We start from the raw sequence: 27,046 nt of genomic DNA, 5'->3' as shown, positions 1-27,046 counted from the left end.
CATTGAAAAAATATTTGTTCCTCCCTTACTCAAGCCACTTCCTCTAGTAAACCCCAGAGAACAGTGGGAGACACCACAGACACAATGTCTGCCCTACAGTTTCTCAAGGGAAGTAGATATTTAAGAAGAGATTGGTCAGTGAATCTCAGGGGAAGAAAGGTATGAGTCTTATGAAGGAAGCTAGCTAGGAAGATAGATAGATCAATAGATAGAAAACAGATAGATAGATGATTGACTGATAGATAATATATAGTACGTTGATAAATAGAAGATACACAGAGACAGAGAGAATGAGAAAATACAGCAGAGGTACTTGCTGGAGTCTGTGTGCTGGATCCAGAGATTAGAAGCATTTGAAAAGTTAGAAGAGAAATGTCTGATTTTAACAGAATAAGTGAAATTCTTAGAACATGCAGAAGCAAAGAGAAACCAGACTGCAGAACTTTGCAGGCATTGGCTTTAATAAGATCACCAGACATATCAGGTTTTTTAAAAAGCTATGTATTTATTATGATTAGACATAACAGTTGAGTAGAGCAGTATGTTATTTGCGACCTGGCTCTTGGAAACTATGATGCAAACATTATTCAGATTTCTTAAGACGTAGTATCTGAGTCTTTCAGAAGCAGTTATGCTGTCATTCAGCCGCTAAGTCATTTCTGACTCTTTTTGACCCCCTGGACTGCAGAATTCCAGGCTCCTCTGTCCTTCACTGTCTCCCAGAGTTTGCTCAAAATCATGTCTATTGAGTCAGCAATGCTATCTAACCATCTCATCCTCTGTCATCCCCTTATCTTTTGCCTTCAGTCTTTCTCAGCATCAGGATCTTTTCCACTGGGTCAACTTTTCACATCAGGTGGCCAAACTATTGGATCTTAAGCTTCAGCATCAGTCCTTCCAGTAAATATTCAGGGTTGATTTCCTTTAGAATTGACTGGTTTGATCTTGCTATCCAAGGGACTCTCAAGAGTCTATTCCAGCACCACAGTTTGAAGGCATCAATTCTTCAGGGCTCAGCCTTCCTTATGGTTCAACTCTCACATCTGTATATGACTACTGGAAAAACCATAGCTTCGACTATATGAACCTTTATCAGCAAAGTGATGTCTCTGGTTTTTAATACTCGTCTAGGTTTGTCATAGTTTTCCTTCCAAGGGGCAAGTGCCTTTTAATTTCATGGCCTCAGTCACTGTCTACAGTGATTTTGGAGCCCCAGAAAAAATCTGTTACTGCTTTCACTTTTTCCCTCTCTATTTTCCATGAAGTAATGGGATCATTGCCATGATCTTAGTTTTTTTAACAATGAATTTCAGGCCAGCTTTTCCACGCTCCTCTTTCACCTTCATCAAGAGGCTCTTTAGTTCCTTCTCACTTTCTGCCATTAGAGTGGTGTCATTTGCATATCTGAGGTTATTGATATTCCTCCTGGCAATCTTGATTCCAGCATGTGATTCATGCAGTCTTACATTTCACGTGATGTATTTTTCATAGAAGTTAAATAAGCAGGGTGACTATAAACAGCCTTGATGTACTCCTTTCCCAATTTTGAACCAGTCCGTTGTTTCATGTCTTGTTCTGACTGTTGCTTCTTGACCTGTTTTCAGGTTTCTCAGGAAACGGGTAAGATGGTCTGCAACTCCCATCTCTTTAAGAATTTCCCATAGTTTGTCATCATCCTTGCAGTCAAAAGTTTTAGTGTAGTCAATGAAGCAGAAGTACATATTTTTCTGGAACTCCTTTGCTTTTTAAATGATCCAGTGAACTTTGGCAATCTGATCTCTGATTTCTCTGTCTCTTTGAAACCCAGCTTGTACACCTGGAAGTTCTCAGTTCATGTCCTGCTGAAGACTAGCTTGAAGGATTTTGAGAATAACCTTGCTAGTATGTGAAATGAGCAAAGCAGTTTTAGTTTAATTATAAATTGAATCCTAGACTTCTTCCCTGGTGCACAAAGCTAGAAGCTCCCACTCTCTGTCTCTTTCTTAAGGGTCTCACAGGGGAGTCCCAAATTTCTTTTATTTGAAAAAATGATGACAACAAAGCTAATTTTTAAAAAATGTATTCTCTTCTATCTACTACTGCTATTTTCCCAGATTATCACTGTGGCAGAGAGGCAAGAAGAGAGGAGGGAAGCACTCAGACTGTCTTGCCTAGGGATTAACAATGTAATGGTGTCAGGAAAATACTGTACACATATATTACTATATACAATCTATTATGTGAGGACATCCCTGGTGGCTCAGATGGTAAAGCGTCTGCCTGCAATACGGGAGACCCAGGTTTGATCCCTGGGTTGGGAAGATCTCCTGGAGAAGGAAATGGCAACCCACTCCAGTATTCCTGCCTGGAGAATCCCAGGGATGGAGGAGCCTGGTAGGCTACAGTCCATGGGGTTGCAAAGACTGTATACAATCTATTATATAATATATTGCTATATATATGTTATATAATGTATATATTATAAATAATGTATATATAATACATACATGTATAAATAATGTATGTGTGTTCTCCTGATATTTTCTTTTACTCAGTGGTCCTTCTGTCATTCCAATTTTATCACTTCCTTGGAGAAAGAGTAGATAGCAGAGAGAAAAAAGAATTTTGGGTTTACCTCTGGGTTTTGAATTTCAAAAGTCTAGCCCTACTTTCAGAAGAAAAAGCCATGAACATTACGTTTAAGAGGCCTCATTAAAAAAAAAAAAAAGAAAAAACACATCAGTCTTCCCTGATGATTGAATTAGATGAAAGTCCTTTGTGTGTGAGACAGAGAATCAGAAGAGAAGTGAGAAGTGCCCTGGGTCCTGAACAAGGTGGCGGGTGAGTGGCTATTTCCTATGCTTCCTATAAGGCCACACTTTGGGAAGATAATAAAAATCCCATATATGTTTGGGGGGCCAAGAGCAAAGACATCCTGGATCTTGATTCCCAGGCAGAGTTGGGGAGGTGGCAGAACCCCAGAGAGGGAATGTCTTCACAAAGGGTTTAGGCAGGGGGCCCTTAGTCAGTCCAGGGAACTTGCACTTCCCCTGTGTAATAAAGTACAAATGAACGATTCTGATTGTCTAAAGTGGTGCAGAAGTTAGACCGTGCTGTAGGTATTTTAACTTTTGTGGCGGGAACTGGTATGGAAGCTCTAGGATGAGTGTGTGAAACCACAGGAACGCCTAGACAGCTGAGGATGAGCTGGACCTGAGGGCAGCTGCAGGCAGGAAGCATGGATGACACTAACCCACCTGGTGGACTGACGGCCTGAGGTCTGATGGGAACAGACTCTCATCTGATGCCTGATGCATGTGCTCACAGGTCATGTTTCACCCTCAGTACTCTGTAGACCCTCTGGAATTTGTGTGTAACCTCAAAGTAGGGAGGGTACTAAATTGCTTAAAATTTAGTTTTCTTCACTCAGTAGAAGGAGGGCTAAAGTATAAATTCAGTATATGCAGCAGTTACAAAGTATATAATTCAGTAACTAAAAAATAGTTACATTTCTTCATGATCAAAATTATACCTAAAGTTTGTGCTTTTTAGAGTAGCTTTCTCAACATTTGTGTAGGATTGAGTTTGGGGATGATGTATATTTAGAGGAGAAAGGAGTTGTCTCTTTTCTCTTGCCTTCTTAACGTAAGGTATTGTGTTATCTATGGTGGAAGCATTTCTGTTCCTGCAGTACACTGAGTCTTTTCCAAATTTGTCCATAAATCTCTCCTTTCTCCACTGTTGACCACTGCTTAGAAATAATGTCCAGGGACACCTTCAATCTCAGATAATACCGTTTCTCACAGAATTCTGCCAGTATTAATGGTTCTATCAATTCCCAAACCTAATTACCTTCCTTTCTGAGGTCCAAGTTATTCTGGAGGCAAGGATGCAGGAACTTTTTAGCTTAGGGAATGAATACCAAACATGTATAGAGAGAAAACAGACGGTCAAGATATAGGCAAACATGGCAAAAGATGGAAGAGCTGAGCTGGAGAGAAAGAAGAAAGTAGAAACGTGAGCACAGATTTTCTTGTTGAGGATGTAAACCAGTTTGTTCACCAGTCATTTTTCCTGCCAGAAGGAGTATATTTTTGGCGTGGTTTTGCTGTCAAATATATATGCCTTATGCAGAGGCTTTGGTGTGAACATGGGAGCATTTAGGAGCAATGTTTAATTTTCTGGGGAGATGGGGTGCTCTTTGCCTTTTTATTTATTTTTTAAAAAGTTTATTTATTTAATTATTGTTGTGGACCATTTTTAAAAGTCTTTATTGAATTTGTTACAATATTGCTTCTGTTTTATGTTTTGGTTTCTTGGCCAAAAGGCATATGGGTTCTTAGCTCCCTGACCAGGGATCGAACCTGCAGCTCCTGCATTGGAAGGTGAAATCTTAACCACTGGACTGCTAGGGAAGTTCCTGTATTTGCCTTTTTAGAGACTTTGTCCTTTGTTGAGGTGGATGTTGTTGTGTGGAGCCCCTATTATGCTGCTCTGCTTTTGCGTCTCTGGCTGCTTGGCTACTCTTTGTCAGATGGTAATCATAGAGTGGGCCTCCCTAGTGGCTCAGTGGTAAAGAATCTCTCTGCAATGAAGCAGATGCAGGTTCGATCCCTGGGTGGGGAAGATCCCCTGGAGGAAGAAATGGCAACCCACCTCAATATTCTTGCCTGGAAAATTTCATGAACAGAGGAGCCTGGTGGCCTACCATGCATGGGGTCACAAGAGTGCCGGACATAACTCAGCGACTAAACAACAACCAGACAGCAGCACACAAGCACCATTTCTGTACCTAGAACAACAGAAGCTATTATTGTAACGACAGTGGGAACCCCTGTGTCTCTCGTCCTGTGAAGTTTGCCACGTGTGTTCACCATGGAGACTGCTGCCACTTCCCCACTGGATTTAATAGGGTGCTTGGTGTGGTGGGGCCACACATCATGAAGACCTGTGGACAACCTTCCATGGCACCCACATTCACCGGGGGAATCACCCTTGGTTTGTTTGTGTCTAAGGTCAATGCTTGTCTAGAAACCAAAACCACAGTACCACTTAGAAAAATTTAGAGCGGTTGATGGCAAACTCGGAGGAGATGGTGAGGAAGAAGAAGAGGTGTGTGTTCGAGGGATCTCTGGCTGCAGCTTTAACCTGCGTGGAGAAGGCAGCTCAGCACTGTCTGCACGGTGGCACTGCTCAAGCTCTGGTATCGAGTTTCTCACTTTCAGTTCAGCTCAGTCGCTCAGTCGTGTCCGACTCTTTGTGACCCCACGAATCACAGCACGCCAGGCCTTCCTGTCCATCACCAACTCCGGGAGTTCACTCAAACTCACATTCATCGAGTCGGTGATGCCATCCAGCCATCTCATCCTCTGTCGTCCCCTTCTCCTCCTGCCCCCAATCCCTCCCAGCATCAGGGTCTTTTCCAATGAGTCAACTCTTCGCATGAGGTGGCCCAAGTACTGGAGTTTCAGCTTTAGCATCAGTCCTTCCAAAGAACACACAGGACTGATCTCCCTTAGAATGGACTGGTTGGTTCTCCGTGGAGTCCAAGGGACTCTCAAGAGTCTTCTCCAACCACTCACCTTAGGGAGGAATAAAACAATACAGCTGAGCCGAGAGCTTGGGTGGAGGTAGGAGGGAAGAGAAGAGGCTCTGTTAACCTGGGAGATGCTGCTCTTATTTATTTGCTGAATTTCTGTCACCACACCCTGAACACGTAGTGCCCGTTACACATTTGTTGAATGAATAAATAGTTTGGGGTGAAATGGTTAATTCTACTATAGTTGGAGTAGGAAGTGGCAAATCACTCCAGTATTTTTGCCTGGAAAATTCCATGGACCGAGAAGCCTGGCAGACTGCAGTCCACTGGGGGTTGCAAAGATCCGACTGACCAACTGAGTATACTATCTTTACTTTCATAATTAAATAATTGTTCATAATAGGTCTATAAATATTCAGTCTATTTTTTATCTGCAATTCTTTTATTTTTTTATTGACCAAATTGTATAATAATTTTACTGATAACTCAGCCATGATGGTCAGACAGAAATCTGGTTGATGAAAATAACTATGGATCCAATAACTCTGTGAACTTTTTTTTTAAATTACTGTAGTATAATTGCTTTACAATGTTGTGTTAGTTTCTGTTATACAACAAAGTGAATCAGACATATGTATAAATATACCCCCTCCGTCCTGAACCTCCGTGCCCCACCTTCATCTCATCCCACCCCTTCTAGGTCATCATAGAGCACTGAGCAGAGCTCCCTGTGCTACACAGCAATTTTCCATTTAACACATGGTAGTGTATATATGTCAGTGCTACTCTGTGAATGTTTTTGTATTTCTGAGAGCATGTTCTTAGGCCCCAGATAAAGAAATCTGCATACATGGCAAGATAATCCCCCCATTTCCTCTCCTCCACAGGGAAGTGTTTGGAGTTGGAGAGGTTTCATTCAGTGACCTCAGTCTCTGTGATCTGATGGTACAGATGCAGCCATTATTCCTTTATGTGAGACAAGAGGGATTTGCAGCAAACTCAGGGCAAGAGGAAACAGCAGTCCTTGGACACAATAATGCCAAGGTCTCATTCTCAAAGAGCAGAAGGAAAACCCTCTCTTTTCTCATGTGATTGTAGAGGAGCTGGACTGCTGCCATCACTGGGAAAAAGCTTCTACTGGCTTCTACTCATGGGTGCAGAGCTCATGGTTTTCCTCAGTATCAGCAGAAGCCTGAGCAAGAGAAAACTTCCATTAACATTTGGCTAAGGTCTGAGCTGGCAGAGTCTGCAAGACGCAAGATGAGGTAAATACATCAACAGACTTGTTCCGTCTTGAGAGGCAGCATTTTTCCGGAAGTGGAGGGGCTTCTGGGGATGAGGAGCTTTCCGAGGGGAGAGGGGATGAAAGGGTCCTTGTGCGAGGAGAAGGGACTGCTAGGGAGATGAGGTTAGGGCACAAGGGTATTCCCGTGAGGGGCAGTTTCTCTAACGGCTTGGATGGAGAAGCTGTATTTTCAAGGAAATGAGTTAAATTAGGTTATGACTCCTGGTCCTGTGTTCTCCTTTTTGATGCTTACTTGATACTCCTATAAAAGATTATTCAGACCTCTGCTGGATCTCAAGGGCAGAGGATCTTCCCTTGGCCATCTCACCTCATAGGTTACCAGACTTAAGATACTGATGGGCAAATAACCCCAGAGAGCTCTTAAAGCCCATTCTATAAACTTCCCCTCCCAAGACAGACAGTTGATGTGCATTAATCCATCTTTCAAGATAAAACCAGGGTTCTCTGGATCTTCTAGTACCTAGAAATCCATCTTCCACTCTCTTTACTGAAGACTACGGTATTTTATGGGTCCAAGGGATTCACACATCAGAAATTTTATCGCTTGTAGTTTCAAGGAAACTGAAACTTAAAGAGAGCATTAGCCTTTCTTTTTCCATCTAAATTATACCCTTAAATGACATTCCTAAATGAGAGTTCCAAATATCTTAAAATATAAGAAGATAAAATTAGAAAAATTAAAAAAAATCTATTTTGTGCAAGCTGTTAGAATTTCATTAGGCAAACTTCTGTTTACTTTAGACTTATTTTTCATTTCATATATATTGGGTATGTGGCCTTATTTTCAAGATCATTTTAGCAAGCATTTTGTGTACCTTTAAGCCAGTATTTTTCTTTGCATGCATTCAGTGCCTTTTTTTTTTCTTTAGTGGGAAGCCACAACTATTATATACATTATATAATTATATGTGACACTTCTTGGCTATTACAAATACAGTTGACAGGCCCTCATCAACTTGTTATCCTGCTTATACAGTGAAAACATAAATCAGTCTGTTATTTGAATCTAGTTCCTTCTTACCATTTATGCTCTTTTGTAGGCAATTGATGTTTCCTTAGCAACAATATTAAGTTAAATAGTTACTCAAGGGCTTTCTTCAAGGACTGTATTCATTTTCATCTTTAAAATTTTTTTCCATTAAGTTTGCTTTGTTAATTATGGTCCTCACCTTAAAGTACTGGTTGTTTTTAGTGTTGCACTCACATTCACAATTTGCAGGGAAATCAATTCTTAAACCTCTAGAATTTCATTTAATGCATGTCATATGATCACTTGGCTCATGGAACGGACTCTTCATGGTACTTTAAGTATGCTTTTTAATTGTATGAAAAAGAATCCAATATTTGTCAATATAATTCTTAAACCCAATCATCTTGAAGTTAGCTTAGTCAATAAGTAAGCATAATACTGGGGACAATTATTTTTTGTATAAATGGGTTGTTTCTTAAAATTAATCTGATTAGAGAAAAGATAATCTTTTCAACAAATGTTTTTGGAAAAATTGGACAGCTATATGCAAAAGAATGAATCTAGACCACTATCTTATACTATAGACAAAAATAAACTCATTATGAATTAAAGACTTGAATATAAGACCTGAAACCATATATGAAACCATAAAACTCCTAGAAGAAAAACATAGGCAGTATGCACTTTGAATCAGCCTTACAATATCTTTCTGTATATGTCTTCTCAACAAGGGAAACAAAGTAAAAATACACAAATGGGACTACATCAAACTAAAATGCTCTGCACAGCAGGAAAAAAAAAAAGAAAGAAAAAAAGAAAACCAAAGCCACCAACAAAGTGAAAATACAATCTACTGAATCAGAGAAGACATTTGAAAAATATTTATCCTGTAAGGGATTAATATCCAAAATAAACACAGAACTCATTCAACAACGAAAAGTGAATAACCCAAGTTATGGCCTTCTTTTCCAAAGAATACATAGAGTTGACCAACAGGCTTATGAAAAGATGTTCAATATCACCACTAAGGAAATAAAAAACATAATGAAACATCACTTCATACCTGTTAGAATGGCTATTATCAACAGGCCAAGAAATAACAAGTGTTGAAGAAGATGTGGAGAAAAGAAAATCCTTGTACATTCTTGGTGTGAATGTAAATTGGTACAGCCACTATGGAAAACAATAAGGAGATTCATAAAAAAATTAAGAATAGAAGTACCATGTAATCCAGCTATTCCACTTCTGGATATTTATCCAAATAAAACAAAAACACGAACTCAAAAAGGTATGTAAATCCCTATGTTCACTGCAGCATTATTTATAATAGCCAAGACATGGAAAAGCCTAAGTGCCCGTTGATGAATGAATAAAGTGCCCATTGATGAATAAAGAAGATATTTTATGTTGTTCAGTCACTAAGTCATGTCTGACTCTGCGACTCCATGAACTGCAGCATGCCAGACTTCCCTGTCCCTTACTATCTCCTGGAATTTGCTCAAACTCATGTCCATTGAGTTGGTGATGCCATCCATACATCTCATCCTTTGTCACCCCCTTCTTCTCCTGCCCTCAATCTTTGCCAACGTCAGGGTCTTTTCCAATGAGTTGACTCTTTGTATCAGGTGGCCATAGTATTGGAGTTTTAGCTTCAGCATCAGTCCTTCCAATGAATATTCAAAGTTGATTTCCTTCAGGATTGACTGGTTGGTCTCCCTTCAGTTCAAGGAACTCTTAAGAGTCTTCTCTAGCACCATAATTCGAAGGTGTCAATTCTTCAGCATTCAGTTTTCTTTTTGGTCTAGCTCTCACATCTATACATGACTACTGGGAAAAGCAATAGCTTTGACTAAATAGACCTTTGTCGACAAAGTGGTATCCCTGCTTCTTAATACCTTTTTTACTTTTAATATATATATTTATATACTTAATAATATATATTTATAGACAATAGAATACTGCTTAGTCAATAAAAGGAAGATGAAATCTTTCTATTTGTGATAACTTGGATGGACCTTGGACCTTGAGGGCATTATACAAGTGAAATAAATCAGATGGAGAAAGACAAATAGAGTATGATTTCACCTTCATGGACTTCCCTGGTGGCTCAGATGGTAAAGCATCTGTCTACTCTGTGGGAGACCCGAGTTCGATCCCTGGGTTGGGAAGATCCTTTGGAGAAGGAAATGGCAATCCACTCCAGTACTATTGCCTGGAAAATCCCATGGACAGAGGAGCCTGGTAGGCTACAGTCCATGGGGTCTCAAAGAGTCGGACATCACTGAGAGACTTCACATTCATGTAGTATATAAAACAAAGTAAATGAACAAATCTAATCAAATAAAGGCAAAACGTCAATTGATATGGAGAACAGAGTAGTGTTTATCAGAGGGAAAGTGGGGTGGAGGGAGGGTGAAGTATGTAAAAGGTGTCATCATATGGTGATGGATTAAAGCTACACTTTTGGTGATGAGTATGCTGTAGTGTATATAAAACTGAAATATAATGTGCTACATATGAAATTTATAAAATGTTATAAGCCAATGTTACCTCAATAAAAACAAATTTAATCTGACAAAATATCATTTAGCAGACTTAGTTATTCAATAAATGAAATATATGATGTTTTTCATTTGCATGAATTTTTTTTCAATATAAAATGTCTGATAATTGACTATAACTCACAGGCCAAGAAGGAGTATTCAGGAACTTGAAGGGTCTTCTTATGAATGTGAGGAAAGAGTGTGATTGTGAAATTTGCATCTTGCAGACACATGTTTGCTGACTATAGTTTGGCTTTCTGTAGCTCCTCCAAATGACTTTCAAAGTGAGAAGTGAGACAGGAGCTTACAAATTCAGCTTCTGTGGTCTAACCGTGCCAGTTAGTGAAGTCATGCAAGAGCCCCATGTGAGAGCGGTTAAGACAGCACTGCCTCTGGTATCCAGTGGAATCAAACATCAGTTTTTTAAACTGTTGAGCTTTGACTTAATTATTTGAATGGCGGGATAGGAGTGTTCCTGGGGCAGGAAATCTAAGACACACACATTCTTCACATAAATCATGTAGTATAGGGACAAAAATGTATAAACTGGTAAAAATACTTTACCAATAAGCAACTTTTAAATAGGGTTTTTTTTTTTTTTTCCTGATTCTGATAACAGACTGGTGAATTCCTCTTATTTGAAAGGTTGGGAGGTCAGGAGTGAGGGTGGTTACAGAACAATGGGTAGAAAAAAAAAAAGAACATTTTGTTCATGAAAGTGATTTGTAAATTCTAAGTAATGAACAAATTGCAGCTGCCATTATTATTTTGTCTATTTTTTTCCCCATGATAATCTGCCTACATTCATAGCTCATTGAAACACCTCAACTCAGGGACAATATTCTCTAGGTGCTTTTCATTGGAATTGAATTTTACAAAAGAAAAAGATGGCTTAGTTACTTTGCATTTTAAGAGAATAAAGGCTTCAAATCTTTAATACATTGCCTTCAAGAGAAATAAAATTTCTTCAGAAAGTTTATAACCATGATCAAAATATAATTTGAATAACTAGATAGTTACAACATTATTGAAACTTATTGCTTTTAAAAGATCCAACTAAGAATGTGACTTTACAAATGATACATTCTTTTTCTACTTAAACAGTATAAATACTAGATGTTACCAAAATAAAATCCCTAGTTTTGTAGAAAAGTATTAATCAATTTTCTTTGAAAATATTTTGTTATTATGGGAAATTTCAAGGTAATATAAAAAGTTTATAGAAGCTCCCATATATATATAATCATCAAGTCACAATGATTCTTGACATTCAGGTCAGAATTTCAGGAGTAAAACACTATAAAATCTCAGATAATTATTTTATTGCTGTGAGTCATGTATAGTTGCAGGTTACATATTATATATATGTAACAAAAACAGCTGCGTGCAAGCTTAGTCTGCAAGCTTAGTCGTGTTCAACTCTTTGTGACCCCATGGATCTGTCCATGGGATTTCCCAGGCTAGAATACTGGAGTGGGTTGCCATTTCCTCCTGCAGGGGATTTTCCTGACCCAGGGATTGAACCCATGTCTCTTACATCTCCTGCCTGGCAGGCAGATTCTTTACCACTAGCCCCACCTGGGAAGCCTTAATAGCCAGCAAAGATGACATTGAAGCCTGGTTATTATATAGGCAGCTTAGGTTTTTGGGATAGCCATCAATCCTCCTTGAATTCCTGTCACAAATTGGTAGTTTTTGGCCTCTTTTGATCCTGCCCTCTATCTGTGTTCTCTTTCTGTAGTGGCAGATATAAAACCTTCCCTCCAACTTCAACAAATTTAGGTCTATTGAGTCCATCTGAAAAAATAACTTTCAGAATTTTCCCTCCCTGTAAGTCTACTAAAAAAAAAAAGCTTATTACACTCTACAATATGGTTAGTTCACACTTATCACCACAGATTCATTTTCCAGAACAGATGACCATGAACTATGTATTAATATGTGTCTCCCCATTCCTACCTCAACCATAAGGATTAATGGGCTCTCACATATTAGGAAAAGAAAAATGCTTTTTCCCATTGCATTGAAATGATTTATACTAGCCCAGTCTGTAACAGGCCAATTTATGTACCTAGCACCACTCACAGAATTTGGCAAATTCAGCAAGGACAACAAAACAAAACCTAAGCCAACAGATGAATGTGATGTGGAAAGGAACACACAGTGACTGATATCAATTATAATAAGCATTTGGCTGAACTTCCCCAGATGTAGCCAACTTTTGGGATACAGTGGGTGAATACAGAAGGGGATTTCAAAATACCACTCCCACTCTATAGAGCTCAACCTCTGTCTCTTGCTAATGCTTACTGCTATGAATACCATCCAATTTTTTACTTCTATGTAGTAACTGAGTTTTGTTTCAGCTCCTTTCTTTAGTTTCAACCAGGGGCAAATTTGCACCCAAGGGGACTGTGATGGGATTTATGAGAAAAATATGTTTTTGGTCATTCACATTTCTAAGGTTCTTGGCTCACAGCTTTCAAACCCTTTGGAACGGAGATTGAAAAAGATGTCTTTTTGAAACAATTTTATTTGTTTTTAGTTTTGGTTGTTCTGGTTTTTTTTTTTTTTTTTTTTTACTGCATGATGGCTTTCTTTATTTGTGGCAAGTGAGACCTACTCTCTGGTTGTAGTGTGTGAGCTTCTCATTGCAGTGTCATCTCTTCCTGTGGAGCCTGAATGCCACAGTGCGTGGGCTTCAGTATCTGTGGCACGTGGGCTTAGCTGCCCTGTGGCATGTGGAATCTTCCTGAACCAGGGGTGGAAACCCCATTCTCTGCATTAGCAGGTGGATTCTTGACCCCTGGAACAATAGAGAAGTCTAAGAGAGGTGTCTTTTTTGTGTGTTAATGAGGTGACTGTTGGGGAGCACCTAGGTTGGGGACTGGTTGTCAGTGGAATATACCATGGGTTGAGAATTAGAATTTTCAGCCCCACCTCCCTCATCTCCAGAGAGGGGGAAAAGTTGAATCAATTGCCCATTGCAATGATTTAATCAAGATTGTCTGTGTAAGGAGGCCTCCTTTAAAACTCAAAAGGACTGGGTTGAAGAACATTTACCAGTTGATGATCTCCTGAAGGTGCTGAAAGAGTAGCTTTCCTGGAGAGGAAATGAAAGCTTCCTGCCCTTTCCCCATGTCTTGCCCCATGAATCTTTTCCATCTGGCTGTTCTTGAGTTTCATTCTTTTATAATAAACTGGTGATCTAATAAGTAAAATGTTTCTCTGAGTTTTGAGCCATGCTAGCAAATTAGTTGATCCCACAGAGGGTATCATTGTAATCTTTCATTTTATAGCCAGTGGACCAAGTACAGTTAACAACCTAGGCTTGTGACTGCTGTTTAAAGTAGGGTAAGGGGGCAGTCTTGTGGGAATTTTGTGCTTTTCCCAAGTAGATGGTGTCAGAATTGAGTTGAATTTTCAGACCTCCTACTGGTGAAAAAGTTGGCTTAAAGCTCAGCTTTCAGAAAACTAAGATCATGGCATCTGGTCCCATCACTTCATGGGAAATAGATGGGGAAACAGTGGCAGACTATTTTCTTGGGCTCCAAAATCACTGCAGATGGTGACTGCAGCCATGAAATAAAAAGATGCTTACTCCTTGGAAGAAAAGTTATGAACAACCTAGACAGCATGTTAAAATGCAGAGATATTACTTTGCCAACAAAGGTCCATATAGTCAAGGCTATGGTTTTTCCAGTGGTCATGTATGGATGTGAGAGTTGGACTATAAAGAAAGCTGAGTACTGAAGAATTGATGTTTTTGAACTATGGTGCTGGAGAAGACTCTTGAGAGTCCCTTGGACTGCAAGGAGATCCAATCAGTCCATCCTAAAGGAAGTCAGTCCTGAATATTCATTGGAAGGACACATATTGAAGCTGAAACTCCAGCACTTTGGCCACCTGATGCAAAGAACTGACTCATTGTAAAAGACCCTGATGTTGCGAAAGATTGAAGGCAGGAGGAGAATGGGACGACAGCGGATGAGATGGTTGGATGGCATCATCGACTTAATGGAGATTAGTTTGAATAAACTCCGGGAGTTGGTGATGGACAGGGAAGCCTGGTGTGCTGCAGTCCATGGGGTCACAAAGAGTCAGAAATGACCAAGCAAATGAACCGAACTGAACTCGTGTTCAAAAATTGCTTGTTGAAGTGAAAAACTTGCTGCTCCCCTTCCCACATGAATTGGAATTGGTGACCAGAACTTTATAGGGATATTTGCAATAGGGAAGCCCCAAGAATAACTAGAGTGGGTAGCCATTCCCTTCTCTAGGGGATATTCCCGACCCAGGGATTGAACCCAAGTCTCCCACATTGCAGGCAGATTCTTTACCATCTGAGCCACCAGGTAAGCCTCTTGCAATGTCTGGAAATGTATAAATCCATATATATAATATATGCATTTTATTCTTTTATTTTTTCATTAGGAGGTGCTATTCGTGTCTAGTTGGTGGAATTAGGGACATTGCTAAACATCCTGTGATATACAGAAGATCTAAAGCAAAGAACTATCTGGCCCCAAATGATAAATGTGCTAAAGATTAGAAATCTTGCTCTGGACATTTCCATTTTAAATGACAAGTAGTTTCACTTTTGGAAAGCCAATTTATGTCTTAGGCATGTGTGCCCCAGTGTCAGGCATGGAAAACATATCTACATTTTTAGTAGGTCCTTCCTCTAGGGGAGTGCTGGGAAAAACAGAGAGAAGAATATTGACCTCTTTCTGTTCTAAATAGTCTCAGTACCATGGACATCCAAATGACAAATTGTGGTTAAGCCCAAAGTTTCCAGTGTGAGCTTCTTATTTATCTTTCTGATGACTTCTTATTACCACTTTGCCTTGGGGACTCTTACCTCTTGGCTGCTGAGTTTGCCAGCTGAAGTTCTTGAGCTTTTGCAAGGTGTATGTCAATGTACGCCTAGAAGCTCTGGCTCAGTCAACTTGTCCTTCACCAATGTCTAATGTCTATTTTTTAATTAATTAATTAATTTTTAATTGGAGGGTGATTACGTTACAATGTTGTGATGGTTTTTGTCATACATTGACATGAATCAGCCATGAGTGCACATGTATCCCCCCATCCTGAACCCCCCACCCACCTCCCTCCCCACTCCATCCCTCTGAGTTGTCCCAGAGCACCAGCTTTGTGTGCCCTGCTTCATGCATCAAACTTGCACTGGTCATTTATTTTACATATGGTAATATACATGTTTCAATGTTATTCTCTCAATTCATCCCACCCGTGCCTTCTCCCATGGAATACACAAGTCTGTTCTTTACATCTGGGTCTCTTTTGTTGCCTTGCACACAGGATCATCTTTACCATCTTTCTAAATTCCATATATATACATTAATATGCAGTATTGGTTTTCTCTTTCTGACTTGCTTCACTCTGTATAATAGGCTCCAGTTTCATGCACCTCATTGGAACTGACTCAAATGCGCTCCTTTTTATAGCTGAGTAATATTCCATTGTGTAATGTACCACAACTTCCTTATTCATTCGTCTGCCAATGGACATCTAGTTTGCTTCCATGTCCTAGGTATTGTAAACAGTGCTGCAATTGACATTCACCAATGTCTATTTACTTTATCACTGTCACTGCTGGTTGACACAAAATTTCTTGTTCAGCATTATGCTAAAAAAACTATCTTCTCTACATTGTCTGATGTTGACTGTTAATCATATCCTGGCCATTCTTCTGGGTTGTTCCTGCTATCCTTTTAAGAACTAGGATGGTCCATGCAGGGCTTTCGGTTCTATTTCTACTTTTAGAGAATGAGAATTGATATTAAAGTATCCTACTTGAGGATGTCAGTCCCCAGATGAGCTGGGAAGTATCTCTGATTATGGGATTACCCATACTTCACTGTAAGAGAGTCTTCAGGAGAGTAGCCGGCTCCCCCTCAATCCACATTCTGTGGCTCACCCTCTCCCTTTAGGGCTGAGCTACAAGGAGCTCTTTTAGTTTTGTTTGGATCTATGCATTTGTCTGTCTTTGGCTTTCCTTGTTCACAGTGGGAGACATGACTACACACTCATGGCATCCAGATCTGTCACTTAATGGCAAATAGAGGGGGAAAAGGTGGAAGCAGTGACAGATTTTGTTTTCTTGGGCTCCAAAATGACTGGACAGTGACTGCAGCCATTAAATTAAAAGACGCTTGCTTCTTGGAAGAAAAGCTATGACAAACCTAGACAGCATATTAAAAAGCAGAAATATCACTTTGTTGACCAAGGTCCATTGACAAAAGAGCTATGGTTTTTCCAGTAGTTATTTATGCATAAAAGTATGGAAGTTCTTTAAATTAGAGTTACCATATGATCCAACAATTCCCATTCCTGGGCATATATCTGGAGAAAACTAATTCAAAAAGAAAATGCACTCCAGTGTTAGTGTGTGTGCATGCTCAGTCATGTCTGACTCTTTGCAACCCTGTGGACTGTAGCCCGCCAGGCCGCTCTGTCCATGGGATTCTCCCAGCAAGAATACTGAAGTGGGCTGCCATTTCCTCCTCCGGGGGCTCTTCTGGATGCAGGGATCAAACCCGGGTCTCTGGCACCTCCTGCCTGGGCAGGTGGGTTCTTTCACCACTGAGCCATATGGGACCCCACTATTCACAATAGCCAGGACAAAGAAGCAAGCTAAATGTTCACTGGCAGATGAGCGGATAAAGAAAATGCAGCATTTATATACAACGGAATATTCAGTTCTGTTCAGTTCAGTCGCTCAGTTGTGTGCAACTCTTTGCGACTCCATGAATCTCAGCACGCCAGGCCTCCCTGTCCATCACCAACTCCTGGAGTTCAATCAGACTCACGTCCATCGAGTCGGTGATGCCATCCAGCCATCTCATCCTCGGTCGTCCCCTTCTCCTCTTGCCCCCAATCCCTCCCAGCATCAGAGTCTTTTCCAATGAGTCAACTCTTCGCATGAGGTGGCCAAAGTACTGGAGTTTCAGCTTTAGCATCAGTCCTTCCAAAGAAATCCCAGGGCTGATCTCCTTCAGAATGGACTGGTTGGATTTCCTTGCAGGCCAAGGGACTCTCAAGAGTCTTCTCCAACACCACAGTTGAAAAGCATCAATTCTTCGGCACTCAGCCTTCTTCACAGTCCAACTCTCACATCCATACATGACCACTGGAAAAACCATAGCCTTGACTAGATGGACCTTTGCTGGCAAAGTAATGTCTCTGCTTTTGAATATGCTATCTAGGTTGGTCATAACTTTTCTACCAAGGTGTAAGCGTCTTTTAATTTCATGGCTGCAGTCACCATCTGCAGTGATTTTGGAGCCCACAAAAATAAAGTCTGACACTGTTTCCACTGTTTCCCCATCTGTTTCCCATGAAGTGATGGGACCAGATGCCATGATCTTCGTTTTCTGAATGTTGAGCTTTAAGCCAACTTTTTCACTCTCCTCTTTCACTTTCATCAAGAGGCTTTTTAGCTCCTCTTCACTTTCTGCCATAAGGGTGGTGTCATCTGCATATCTGAGGTTATTGATGTTTCTCCTGGCAATCTTGATTTCAGCTTGTGTTTCTTCCAGTCCAGCGTTTCTCATGATGTACTCTGCATAGAAGTTAAATAAGCAGGGTGACAATATACAGCCTTGACGTACTCCTTTTCCTATTTGGAACCAGTCTGTTGTTCCATGTCCAGTTCTAACTGTTGCTTCCTGACCTGCATACAGATTTCTCAAGAGGCAGGTTAGGTGGTCTGGTATTCCCATCACTTTCAGAATTTTCCACAGTTTATTGTGATCCACACAGTCAAAGGCTTTGGCATAGTCAATAAAGCAGAAGTAGATGTTTTTCTGGAACTCTCTTGCTTTTTCCATGATCCAGTGGATGTTGGCAATTTGATCTCTGGTTCCTCTGTCTTTTCTAAAACCAGCTTGAACATCAGGAAGTTCATGGTTCACATATTGAGGAAGCCTTGCTTGGAGAATTGTGAGCATTACTTTACTAGCATGTGAGATGAGTGCAATTGTGTGGTAGTTTGAGCATTCTTTGGCATTGCCTTTCTTTGGGATTGGAATGAAAACTGACCTTTTCCAGTCCTGTGGCCATTGCTGAGTTTTCCAAATTTGCTGGCATATTGAGTGCAGCACTTTCACAGCATCATCTTTCAGGATTTGAAACAGCTCAACTGGAATTCCATCACCTCCACTAGCTTTGTTTGTACTGATGCTTTCTAAGGCCCACTTGACTTCACATTCCAGGATGTCTGGCTCTAGGTGAGTGATCACACCATTGTGATTATCTGGGTAGTGAAGATCTTTTTTGTATAGTTCTTCTGTGTATTCTTGCCACCTCTTCTTAATATCTTCTGCTTCTGTTAGGTCCATACCATTTCTGTCCTTTTTGTGCTCATCTTTGCATGAAATGTTCCCTTCGTATCTCTAATTGTCTTGAAGAGATCTCTAGTCTTTCCCATTCTGTTGTTTTCCTCTATTTCTTTGCATTGATCGCTGAAGAAGTCTTTCCTATCTCTTCTTGCTATTCTTTGGAACTCTGCCTTCAGATGCTTATATCTTTCCTTTTCTCCTTTTGTTTTCACTTCTCTTCTTTTCACAGCTTATTGTTAGCCATAAAAAATGAAATAATGTTGTTTTCAGCAACTTAGACCTAGAGATTATCGTTACTAAGTGAAGTAAGTCAGAGAAAGACAAATGTCACATAATATCACTGACTTGTGACGTGTGATACAAATGATCTAAATGAACCTATTTGCAAAATAGAAACAGACTCAAAGACAAAACAAGCTTATGGCTGCCACAGGAGACAGGGTAGAGGGAGGGATAAATTAGGAGCTTGAGACTAACAGATGCAAAATATTTTATATAAAATAGAGAAAAAGCAAGGTCATTCTGTACAGCAGCAGGGAGCTATATTCAATATCTTGTGTTAAACTATAATGGAAAAATACGACAAAGCACACACACACACACACACATATATATATAACTGAATCACTTTGCTGTATATCAGAAACTAATACAACATTGTAAATTAACTATACTTCAGTAAAAATAAAAATTATTTTTAAAAGTTGTCAGAAAAAATCTACATATGTGTCCCTTCATCTGCATATTTGCAAATAGTATATTTGTGTATATGTCCATGTTTGTCATTCAAAAACATTTTGAATATCTCTTTTTGTGTTTATCACTGTGCTAAAAATGAGTCATATAGATTTCATTGAAAAAAATCTTAATTACTCTGAAGGCTCCTTGGTCTCTAAGATGCAACTGAGAAATCTTATTAATGATTGGAGAAGGGGATCTACATGTAAACAAATTGATAAATGTGAAACTGATTTGTCAGACTTTACAACCAGGAAGCTCAAATTTGTGTCTTTTTGCTGGACTCACAGGAAATAGCTTAAGAAGCATATCCTTGAGATATGCTCTGACCCACGTATCATTGATCAGTGGAGAAAGAGAGAAAGTTGAAACCCACTTGGGGGAGTCACCCCAATTGTTAGATTGGCTACTAAGGGGCAACTAACTGTAGAATCAGGATCTAGAGTGTCTCATATTATAGCTAAAATTAAATAAATTATACTTTTTATGGGCCTGGAACAGGCCTGTCTTATGTCTATGAATTGATTTTTATAATAACAATTATTAATTGAAATAATTTTGCTAATTATAATTATTAATAAGACTTTCTTTTAATCTCGCAAGTGACTTAGCTGAGGCCACAAATATTTCCTCTAATCGAAGAAAGAACATGGGGTTTGGGGCTAGCTAGACCTTGGTTTTAATGTCAGCTTTTATGTCAACCAGGTAGGTAGTGCAAGTTACAAAATCTCTTCTTGCTGCAGTCTTTTTTATAAGTAAAATAGAGATAATAATTCTTTCAAGAGTTGTTGAAAGGCTCATGTAAATGTAAAATATCCAACTGAGTACCTGGCATATGGTAGACAATTAGTCACAGCTACTTTTGCTATTCTGATTGGTATTTTCATCTAAGAAGGTTCAATTCCAAGAGAACAAGTTAACAGAAATCCAGAAAAGAGGTGATACTTGAAGTTAGATTCTACTTATTCTACCTCTAGGGAGCATCTGTGGCCAGTCACCAAGGACATGGAAGAGAAAGCCCAGTTCTCCTTGAGAGGGCCTGCCAGAGTCTGAGACAGGTGGTAAGAGATTCATAGCAATGAGCTTGTTCAAAGGCAGGGCATAGATCCTACTGAAGAATGTGTTAGAGATCCAGTTACATGGACCAGGCAAGTATAAAGGAGTTGTGGAAATGAGTAGCCACTGCCGTGCTCAGGATGCAATGATTGATGTATCAGATACCACATCTATAGCAGCATTATGAATTCCAGGGTCCATTTCATAATAGATTAAGCCTGTTAATGGTTTCCGTAATCGCTTCCAGACTAACACAGGGTCGAGATATTTTGAGTATATAGCTTTAGAACCTGTGGTTGAGCTATAGTGCAGAGACAGAGGCTAACTTGACCAAAATTGATTTCTTCTGTCTTGATTGACTAATTTGCTTTACACATGAGAGAGAACAAACATATTTTCATAGCAGGACTACATCAGAGCTTCACCAAACTATCTGATATCCAAAGGCTTATGGTAATGAATTATAATATTTTATACTGCTTGTATATGTAAATAAATTCTACTGAAATAACCATATTATTTCAAAAAGCAAAACATCTAACTTTTCAAAATATATAGTAGCATTTTATGGTAGTGCTATTCTTATAAGCATCTGTGGTAACAAAATTCACCGGTGGTTCAGCAGTAAAGAATCCACGTGCAATGTAGGAGATGCGGGTTTGATCTCTGAGTCAAGAAGACCCCCTGGAGAAGGAAATGGCAACTCACTCCAGTATTCTTGCCTGGAAACCCATGGATAGAGGAGACTGGTGGCCTACAGTCCGTGGGGTTACAAGAGTCTGACATGAATTAGTAACTAAACCGCCACCACTAGGGTAACAGAATTCTAGTGTTCCCACCCTTGTGTACACATTCTGTAAAATGTGGATATGATGGCATATCACCCCCATGATTATAAGGCAGAAGGAGTTTTGCTGATATAATTAAGGTCTTTAACCAGTTGACTTTGAGTTGACCAAAAGGATTATTATTGGGATGTACCTGAGCTAACCAGGTGAATGTTTAAAATAAGTAAAGAGATTCAAAGTGAGGGAGACTCTTGCCCTGGTCTTGATGGAGCAAACAGCCATGTATAGAGAAGGCCATGTGGTAGGGAATAGTGAGTAGCCTTCAGGGGCTGAGAGTAGTCCCAAGCTGACAACCAGCAAGGCAGCAGGAACCTTGGTCCTACAACTACACCAAACCAAATGCTTGCCAAAACTTCAATAGGCTTTCAAGAGGACCCTGAGCTCTAGATAAGCCCACAGCTCCACTCATGACCTGGCTTCAGTCTGGCAAGACTCTGAACAGGGCACCTAATAATAACCATTCCCAGTCTTCTCACGCTGTGAGTTAATAAGCAGATTATTATAAGATACTGAATTTTTGGTAATTTGTCACACAGCAAGAGAAAACCAATACATTTACTACACAAACATTACTATGAATTTTAAATCTAACAGTATTGGAAACCAACTAAAACTGAATGTAAGTTTTAAGTTTTAGTAGGTTTGGCCAACTTTAATCAGAATTGAAAAGTTTAATGAGAGATTATTCCATGTCTGATGAAACTCCTTAATTTAAAATTAATTCTGAGATCTGAAACGAGCTAGAATTGGGTTATTTTTCCCAGATTTCTGAATCACTTAAAATGTGATTTTAGAAAAGGTATTTAAGCCACTTTCTTTAAAAGCTTTTGTTCCAAAGTATGTAGAAGAAACTTCACAGACCATATGTTTTATGTTTGCGAAATACGGGAGCAGATTTCTGAGCCTTCTAGCTTGCTAGGTATCGGTGATTTCAGAACATTTTATGTATAAGAAAAAAAGTCTTTTGCAACACCTTTTATTCATTTTCCAGGCCAGAATACTGGAGTGGGTAGCTCTTTCCTTCTTTAGGAAATCTTCCCAAACCAGGGATCGAACCCAGGTCTCCCACATTGCAAGCAGATTTTTTTTTTACCATCTGAGCCACCAGGAAAGCCCAAGAATATTGGAGTGGGTAGCCCATCCCTTCTCCAGAGGATCTTCCCGACCCAGGAATCGAACCGGGGTTTCTTGCATTGCAAGTGTATTCTTTACCAGCTGAGTTACCAGGGAGGCCCCCAAATCAGAATCATTAGAAACCTAAAAAGAATAAGATGTACATCTCTTCTTGATTGGAGAATAGCACAGATCTACTTCAGCCTAGACAATGGGTATTTTCAGACTGGCATAGAAAGCAGAAAAACGAATTAATGTCTGACAATGTGAGAAGATGAATTCTTACCCTTCTGTTGACTTTTTGACTTTAAAGCTTTTTGTTTTGCCATATCCTTCCTGGTTTTCATTCTCATTTATATTTCATGATATTGAGATAGTCATATGTTTCAAATGAATTGCAATGCTTTATTTTTGTCTTTTCCAGAAGACCATAGCATAAGATGAATAGATACCAGATTTAAATCTTTTTGGATGATTCAGAAGGGGAATGAACTTGAATGTAATGTAATTTGAACAACATCACTATAACTTTGAAACTTTTCTTCTAAAAACTCTAACTTGGTATGAGATTGTGAGTCAGTTATTTCACCTTCATCATGCCACAAGCTTTTTTCTTCTTTTGCAAATATCCTTCTAGTTCAAAGACCCATACGTTCAGCACCCTTCAAAATGATATTATTCCTTTTTTTAAACTTCAAAATAAATGGTTGAAATAAAAAGAGAAGAAGAAAAATGCTAAAGTAGTGAAGACAAGATTGTGTATGATTGAGCTTGACAATATGATTGTTGATTAGTGCTGATGTTTTTATGCATTTGGAAAAAAAATGCAGTGATTCAGATTGCTTTTACGAGCTGTTGTTTTAAGTTAACAATAGCAGTGTCTTTGAAAGAATGTTTTCTCCCATTTACTTCCATTGTCTTAGACTCCTCAGCAACACACAAAAGACTGATTTATGATTTTTTAAGCAGCAAGGGTCTTTAAACAAAATTGATTAAGCATTTCTCCTCCCCCTGTACCCTTAAGCTGATTTCACTCCAAAAGCTCTCAGAAACGGGGTATTTATTGAGGCTGCCAGGGTCATCCATTAGTTGGACTCTACCACATGGTTTACTAATGAGGCTAGGCTGTGTTTGCTGTCACTAATGCTGATTTGAAAGAATGCTTTAATTACTTCTTTGCATTGATCGTGGTTGCTTTTCTTATGGTTTTAGCAGTAACTATGTTGTATGATATCTTTCTTTTGGAGGTTTATTTATTTATTTTTGTACTACTTGGCATTTTGTTGTTGATGACCATCTATGTTGGCAGAAAAATAGATTAAATTAACCTTCCCACTTGCCATTTGGGGAAACATGATTTAAAGAGTTTTACGTTTAAACTCCTGGGCTTCCTTGTATAGCTCAGCTGGTTAAGAATTTGCCTGCAATGCAGGAGACCTGGATTTGATCCCTGGGTTGGGAAGATCCCTTGTAGAAGGGCATGGCAACCCACTCCAGTATTCTTCCTCTCATGGATGGAGGAGCCTGGTAAGGTATAGTCCACTGAGTCACAAAGAGTTGGACATGATTGAAACGATTTAGCTTGTGTGCATTCAAACTCCTACTTCCGCCAACATATTGAGAGTAAATACCCAGGAGACTGCAGAGGTTGCTAAGCTTCTCTTTTGCAAGGAAAAGCATCATTTTGGATCTCATCTACATGTGTCTAATAATGGCAATGTTCCTCCTTTTATTCGGAATTTAGGCTGATTGTTTTTGTAAAGATCTTGTATCATATAGCCTGATGTGTAGTTAGGTTAACCCATTCTTAGAGCTGTTAGATGTTATTTCAGTGCCTATACTTGAGGGTGTTTCTTTCTTTCATTCTTGTTGTTTCTAACTCAACTGCATTTGACAGAAAGCTAGTCTTTTGAATATCTCCTGGATCTGAGTCACCTCACGTTTTCCTGAAATGTCTTTGGTAGGGCAGATGTTTAAATAATCTTCACTAGATAAATTTCACCAGGGATAATATCTTCTTCCATGATGTAATATAAAGCCTGTATAGAATCCGAAAGCATACTTCCACCACACCTTCTTGTGTGACCCGAATAGGTTCCTTAAGCTTGAGCCTGAGCTTTCTAGTGGTAAAATGTGCATGTTACCTACATTTCAGGCTTCTTAGAAAGATTAGAGAAGATTGCATGCTTGCACGGGTGCTCATTCACGTCCAACTCCTTGCAACTTCATGGTCTGTATAGCCTGTCAGGCTCCTCTGTACATGGAATTTTCCAGGCAAGAATACTGGAGTGGGTTGTCATTTCCTTCTCCAGGGCTCTTCCCAACCCAGGGGTCGAACTTGTGTTTCTTATGTCTCCTACATGGGCAGGCAGGTTCTTTGCCACTAATGCCACCTGCAAACATATATAAAATACATATAAAACATTTACAGAAGGCCCTCAAATGAATATTGTCTTCACTAAAGGTTCTTATTTATCATTTCCCTATGCTTTCATAAGGACAGTAGCAATAAATATCTTGCATAACTTTATAGAAACTGTCTCATGTACAAATGAACAGGGAGTTCTTACCTATTCCTGCTCATTTTATAAAATAAATGTAAAACAATTGTGATGTTGTAGTTTCCATGAGTAGTTAGAGTTTGATTATCACTGTGGATTGATTTATAGCATCACACTTTTCTTTTGGATGAATATGTATTTCTTAATGCTGAATGTGTATGTTACCAAAACATTTCAGTTTTTTTTAACCTCTTGTTTATTTTTAATTTATGTTTAAGGTTTTTAAACAACTGGAGAGAGTTGGCTTGATGAGTATTCCACTGAAAGTTCTACTGATAATCATTTATAATCAGACAAAATGACCTCTGTAGAATGAATGTCAGTCCTGGCCAATTCAACAGTGGATTCCCAAACAAGTTACAAGTTAATTTTTTATTACACATGGTTACATCTAGTCTTGTAGAAGTCTTAGAATTTCTCAGGTTTATAGTTTAATGATAAATATCCATGCATTATACTATATGGCATGTCCTTTAAAAAGGAATGAGAGGGGGGCGGTCCTAAGATGGCGGAGGAATAGGAAGGGAAGACCACTTTCTCCCTCACAAATTCCTCAAAAGATCATTTCAACGCGGAGCAAACTCCACAAAACAACCTCTGAATGCAGGCAGAGGACATCAGGCAACCAGAAAAGCAGATCAGTGTCTTCAAAACCAGGTAGGAAAAAATATAAAAGACGAGAAAAGAGACAAAGGAGGTGGGGAGGGAGCTCCATCCCGGGAAGGGAAGCCCGTCCCGGGAAGGGAATTCTAAGAAGAGAGGTTTCCAAACACAAGGAAACACTCTCCCTGCCGAGTCTAAGGCGAGCCTTGGAAACACAGAGGGCAACATAACAGGAAGGAAAAACGAATAAATAATTAAAACCAACAGATTACGAGCCCAACAGTAACTCCCCCAGCGGAAAAGCTGCGCAGACGCCTGCAGCCGCCGCTAGCAAGTGGGGGCAGGGCAGGGAAGCGCGGGAGACGCGGGCTGCCGCGCTCGGTAAGAAGCGGGCAGAAACGCTCCACGCGTAACCAGAGCGAACGAACTTGGGCGAGCAAGACTGGGGGATAGCTACCACGCGAAAAGCGCGAACATAAGACCCCGCCAGGACCGCACACAGAACAAAGGACTGAACGGAAATAGCCGCCTGCAGACCATCCCCCGCCGGGGACAGGCAGCCAGAGCTGTAAGGGCTGGAAAGGGGCAATTGCAGCCCCGGAGAGACTACCTGAAAAGCGGCAGGCAGGCTTCCTAGCTGAGACTTCAGGGGATGCAGGACAGTCACCACCCGCCTCACAAGGAGCGCCAGCAGTACACCCAGAAAACTGAGCAGTAGAAACAGAGAAGGGGACAAGTCCCGGCGACCGCGCTCGCCAAGCTCCCGAGCTGCTCGGACCGGGAGGGGCGCAGAGCGCAGTCCCAAACAAGTTTGTGCCTCTGAGGGTTACCTGGGCGCCAAAACCGAGCGGCTTGGACCGGGGAGGTGCACGAAGCCTGGGGCCGGCCTCGGATAGTACCTGGCTGAGCTCCGTGGAGCCGGAGCGGTTTGTGCGTTGTGGGGGGAGACAGGTCCAGCGGGGTTGAGACGCTGTGTGTCCACCACAGTGCTATTTGTTTGCAGCATCCCCCCCCTCCCCACAGCGCGACTGAACTAGTGAGCCTAAAAAAAAAAAAAAAAAAAGTGTCCTCCACCGCCCCCATGTGTCAGGATGGAATTCAGACCCTGAAGAGACCAGCAAACAGAAGCTAAACAGAGGGAAACGCCTTGGAAGTGACCAACACGGCCCACAACATCAGAGAAGGGCCAGATATATCTTCACAATTTTTACAATCATTCCTTTTTTTTTTTTTTTGCTTTCTTTTTTTTTTTCTCAAACTTTTTTTTAACTGTTAAGTCTTCTATTTCTCTACTTTATATTTCTATAACTATTACTTTTCAAAAAAAAAAAAGACTCTACTTTTTTAAAGCAAACACCATATATAGTCTTCACGTGGTTGTTGTTGGTATTTCATTTTTAATCTTGGGTTGTTTTTTTTTTTTTTTTTGC

The 27,046-nt window shown here is 39.9% G+C and overlaps 1 long non-coding RNA gene across 1 annotated transcript in view; it reads left to right on the top strand.

Annotated features, from left to right (window-relative positions):
• The first annotated feature begins 6,570 nt into the window (after window positions 1–6,570).
• Window positions 6,571–27,046, top strand: part of LOC120878988 — a 114,992-nt gene continuing 94,516 nt past the window's right edge. Inside the window, exon 1 of the long non-coding RNA XR_005724683.1 lies at window positions 6,571–6,783. This is a non-coding gene — a long non-coding RNA (uncharacterized LOC120878988). The remainder of the gene's footprint in view (window positions 6,784–27,046) is intronic.

Source organism: Oryx dammah, unplaced genomic scaffold (assembly GCF_014754425.2).
Source record: "Oryx dammah isolate SB20612 unplaced genomic scaffold, SCBI_Odam_1.1 HiC_scaffold_19, whole genome shotgun sequence".
Taxonomy (NCBI): Eukaryota; Metazoa; Chordata; class Mammalia; order Artiodactyla; family Bovidae; genus Oryx; species Oryx dammah.
The sequence above is the reverse complement of the archived record's forward strand: the minus strand, read 5'-3'. Positions and strand labels throughout refer to the sequence as shown.